Source organism: Neophocaena asiaeorientalis, unplaced genomic scaffold (assembly GCF_003031525.2).
Source record: "Neophocaena asiaeorientalis asiaeorientalis breed wild unplaced genomic scaffold, Neophocaena_asiaeorientalis_V1.1 scaffold118, whole genome shotgun sequence".
Classification (NCBI taxonomy): Eukaryota; Metazoa; Chordata; class Mammalia; order Artiodactyla; family Phocoenidae; genus Neophocaena; species Neophocaena asiaeorientalis.
The window spans coordinates 11,924,271-11,929,412 of NW_020175528.1; the positions used below are offsets into that span (position 1 = coordinate 11,924,271).

Sequence of the window (5,142 nt, forward strand, 5' to 3'; positions counted from 1 at the left end):
GGTTGAGGTCATAAGTCCTTCTCCTCTGTTTTACTTTGAGAGTCGGCCTCAAAGATGTACCTAAACATATTTAATTTTATTTTTAAAAGCCATGCCTAATGAGTATGATTGTAAGAGAAACAGTGATTAGTTATTTGTTCGAAGGAGCAGGTTAGAATTGAAAGTTATTTATAAAGAATAAAAACAATTCTGTATAATCACTGCTATTGTTAGCGGGGTGGGGTGGGGGGTATGTGAAATCAGAGATAAACCTTATTTTTTGAGAAAGAATGGAGCCTCTTCAGAACCGCCAGGAGAGCTCTGGGAATTTTAGGAGACCTTGACCCAAATTACTTCTAGAATTAAAATTTCTGTTCTTTTTCTATATAATTATTAAAATGAAAGTTGTAAAATTTTCTAAAGGCTGATATAATAATGTTTACAGCTATAGGTACAAGTGACAAAGAGCTGTAGTTTATGGAAAATAAGGCAAAATACATACGCTCTTGTGATGTTGACTATCTAGAAAAGGGAGGGTCTTATACTAATAACCCATAGTTTTTTAAAAAATTGCTTCTTTGAAAGTGGCTATGGTTTTCTTTTACTAAAAGGTATGTGTGTTTATTGCTGATGGCTTTGTAAACAGGGAGCTGGGGGTTGTGATCCATCTTTATGTAATTCGCTAGGCACAGGCTTTGTTGTCCTTAAACAGAGTGCCAAAGCTGACATCACCATCCTTGTTCTCGCAGGGCTCCAGCTGGATGAACTCTGGGGCATGTGCCCTGACTTCATGTTCAGCATCAGGGTCAAAGCAAAGGGAGGGCTGACAATGATTCCATTGTGAGCTTTCTATGGAAATGCCATGATGATTCTCTGTCAAGCTCAGTGTCCATTGCACCACCAGCCACCCCTCTCCTTCCCAGTGAGATCCTGTATCAAGCTTTATAATGCAACCCAGATGGGTAAGGAAGAGAGGAAGAATGAGGGGGAAATGCAAGTCAGAACAGTCATCATTCTATTCTTAATCTGAAAGTCATGAATCTTATTTTTTCTGCTTCTGTAATTTCTACTCTAAAATCTTAGAAAAACTTAAATGCCATTTTATACATAAGGTAAAAGGGACCCATAGTGTTCAAAGTACTGGCTCTAGGAGTAGAAACCAGGAGTTCTCTAACCTATTTAGATTCTGACTACCATGTATCAGTATTATTTTGGTACTCTTTAACACATGCTAAATCTGTCTCCTTGGTTGAGGAGAATTTAGCTGTCTGTGTGGAGTATCAGGACATAGCAAAATGTACAGTTGGTATCCTTCTTAGCTTTAAGAGACAAGCTGTCAGAAAAAAACCTTTAAAATGGGCAAAAAAAAATACTAAGTGCTCTGTTAGGGTTATCTCTTTCTTACATTGTCTTCAAACTTTTACAACTGTGATAATAATCCAAAAAAAGTTTTTATCCATAGAAATATAGATGTGTTGTATGTGGTGAAACTTAATTAGTTATTGCCTGGTGGGTATTGACAATTTCACATGTATTTGTATATGTGTGTCCTAAGGACTCTCCTTTGACTAAGTTGTAACATCTTCTGGGTTCCCTCATGCATTAATAAGTTAAATAAAATCTATTTATTTATTTATTTTTGGCTGTGTTGGGTCGTCGTTGCTGTGCGTGGGCTCTTCACTGTGGTGGCCTTTCTCGTTTTGGAGCACGGGCTCTAGGCATGCGGTCCTCAGCAGTTGTGGCACGAAAGCTCAGTAGCTGTGACCCGTGGGCTCTAGAGCGCAGGCTCAATAGCTGTGACACACGGGCCTAGTTGCTCCGCGTTATGTGGGATCTTCCCAGACCAGGGCTTGAACCCGTGTCCCCTGCGTTGGCAGGCGGATTCTTAACCACTGCGCCACCAGGGAAGTCCCTAAATAAAATCTTTAATACATGTTTCCTTTATATTTGTATGACAAACATGGTTTTCCCATGTTTTAAAAAAAAATTTATCCTTTATTAAAAAAAATTAAAAAACATTAAAAAAATACATTAAAAAATTATCCTTTATCAAGAACTTAAAACAATCAATAGACTCTTCATTCTTCCTTTGAATTACAAACTTATAGGTAGAAGAAATCTCCACAAAATGAGAAATGTTCTGACTCGCTTAATAGATTCTTATCAAATATTTCTGTCTTTGCTGTTCAAAGATAGTCCTAAAGATAATGTGTTAATGATGCGTTAATATGCTTTGGAAGCTTCCAATCTGGGATCATTGGTCAATACAGAGTCCGGGTTAAGATGGAAGAGGCTGTGAAGATTCTTTACTAACAGTGCTGGTGAGGCATTCACGTCAGTGTGCTTCTCAAAAGGATGGAAGCCTCTTAATGGAGAATTAAGATGAAGGTAAACAGCTCAGATAATTGTTCAGTTGGTTTAACTGGTTTGCAGCAAGAATGCCTCTCTCTCCTTCCCTAATATAACCGTGCCCTAAATGTCTCCCTACCTTATTGTTTTGTCTCATGCTTGACTCTGAAAACAAATATAAATATTTGAGGAACCATAAAGCCAATGAAATAATAATAGATATCATTTATTGGAAAGCTACTATTTCCAGACATTTTGCATTTATTACCAGAGTTATTCCTCACAGCAACTCTATCTGGAAAGTATTATTACCTATATTCTATACATGAGAAAACCAGCGCTCGAAGAGGCAAAATAATTAGCAGGGCTGAGCTTTAAACCCATTTTGGCTTGACTCTGAAGCCAGTGGGTTCAGCCATTATGCAATATGGAGCCTGTGTTGCTGGGCTCGGGAGTTCTGTCTGGCTCTGAATCCTGGTTCAGCCACTTCAGCTCCCCCCAAGATGACAGGCATTTAGGAGATAGATAAGAAGAATGAAATGGAAACGTCTGAAATACAAGAGGAGGGGCATGAAAACAAATGGCCACGGAGGGAGGAGAGGAGAGAATTCTAGAAAGAATTGAAGGATCGACTGTGTCAAATAGTTTAAGAATGTCAACTAACGTAATGAAAATGAGTTTGTGTGGAGCAATAGGAGGTGATCAATGGCAAAGTTTGCCAGGAAGTTTTAGCAGAGTGGATGCAGAAACCAGATCAGAGTCTGTTGAAGGCAGATGGAATGAGGGGATATAGAAGAGAGAAATTGAAGATGCAGGAGAGAGAGATGCTGGTGGAAGTACCTAAGAGACCTTACACAAGTAGAAAAGACCATGTAAAAGAGAGACAGATGCGTGAGCCTTGGACATCAGAACGGGAAACACCTGGCCAGCTTTTATTTCCCTGTGAAGTAGGAGAGTAGGGTGCTGCTGAAGAAAGAGAGCAGGCTATAAGGGCGGCAGGGACAGCAAAGAACAACAGGGCAATTTGCTGATGGTTTTGACTTGCCACTGTGACTATTTATTTATTTATTGGCCGCGAGGCTTGTGAGATCCTAGTTCCCTGACCAGGGATCGAACCCGGGCCCTCGGCAGTGAAAGTGCAGAGTCCTAACCACTGGACCACCAGGGAATTCCTGCCATTGTGACTACTTATTATGACCATATAAGTATTTGTCCAGAGAGGGCTGCAGGCCAGCTGTGACTGGGCATCTGAAAGAGTGATTGGTCCGCACGGTGGTGTGGTTTCTGCAGTATGACTCAGGATCCTAAAATGTTGGATTGTTTTAAGATTAGAGTTTGGTAGGTAAGGTGGGTGAGGTGCAGAGAAGAGCTAGGTGTGGAAGGGAAGTGGCAATGCTAGCCAAACTGACTAAAGGGAAGGGGAGGACGACAAGGGATGTGGTCTCACTGTATATCAAGCAACTGAGCCTGGTTGGGGTTCCTCGTCAAGCAAGAGGAGAACCAAGTCGTGAGGGCTTCTCTGGGAGGAAGAACAGGGGTGATGATGAAACATCTTAGCTCAGATTTCACCCAAAGAGCAAGGCGAGCATGCCTAAGACATTGCTGATAAAACACTGAAAAACTCTCTCCGTGTCTCAGCTCTGAAAACGTTAAAGTGCATAAATTATTAAGTACTAATTTTTCATCCTAATAGAAGTCATTTTAAACAGGCTTGTCTTTCAGGTGTTTCTGAGATAGCATTAGTATCTAGAGAACTCATAAATAAAGAATGGTCTGTAGACGTTTCTTATTATTTCTTTTCATATTTTAGATAATTAATATCACTGTAGTCTGTCTATGCTTTGTTTAGAGGTGATGCAAATTATCTACCCCACATGAAGAAGCACTGCAGTAGAAAGCAAGTTTAAATAATTCTTGTAAATCATGATGCCTTTACAGAATCTTCCTGAAAGTAGGAAAGGGGAATGAGAGACCACCATGTGAATCCCAATGAAGGTTCACTTTTGTAATTATAAATTGTAATCATAATTTATTTCATTTCTGGACCTGACCGAGGGTAATGGAAGACTATCCATTTTTCTATTCATGCAGAGAAAAACAACTCACATCCAGTTATATCTCTGATTCTCATGTTAATAGATGGTAGGAAACAAGGGGGAGGAAGCAATTTTAATAACTAAATGAAGTTACCTTATTATCAGTTATTATCAGTTGCTACATGTTTGTGTGTTTGATACATTTTAGCCAAGTGTTACCTAACTTATTTAAGAAATCACAAAAACTTTTAAAATTTTGAAAGAAATTTGTCATTCCTTAAGGACAAGGGAAGGACTATTTTCTTCTTAGTCCTTTAAGGCCTCAGTATTAGTTGATTTTTCTATGTTAATAGAAACATAGACCCTATAAATAAAACAAAATCTTGAACTTAATATTCGCTGAAATCAGCCAGCAAAATATGACATCTAATTGCTCTCTCTTGAACCTGCTTAAATTCTGTCATCCTTGAGGAAATATTAAGTTAAAGCATCCACTTGGAAAGCTTGTAAGATAATTTGAGGGGAGAAAAGGCTGGAGGGATAAGAAGAAGTGTTAATGACAGACCCTCTGAGATGGAGTTGGCAGTGGTGCAAATCTATCGTGAGTCATAAGGCTAATATATGTACACAAGTCTATTAAGCTCTTCTGTGTCAGGCTCAGCATTTTCCTATCCATTTTTCTCTCTGGAAATACTATTAGTCAGCTAATGCACCTTGCTACAAGAGACAAGAAAGACTTCAGGGATTTGGGATATGATGATGCCTTGGATCATTGCAC

At 39.2% G+C, this 5,142-nt stretch overlaps 1 non-coding gene across 1 annotated transcript; it reads right to left on the reverse strand.

Moving 5' to 3' along the window:
• Positions 1-3,423: 3,423 nt before the first annotated feature.
• On the reverse strand, positions 3,424-3,496 carry TRNAE-UUC (transfer RNA glutamic acid (anticodon UUC)). Its single transcript has one exon. It is a non-coding gene; the product is annotated as a tRNA-Glu (tRNA).
• Positions 3,497-5,142: the final 1,646 nt, after the last annotated feature.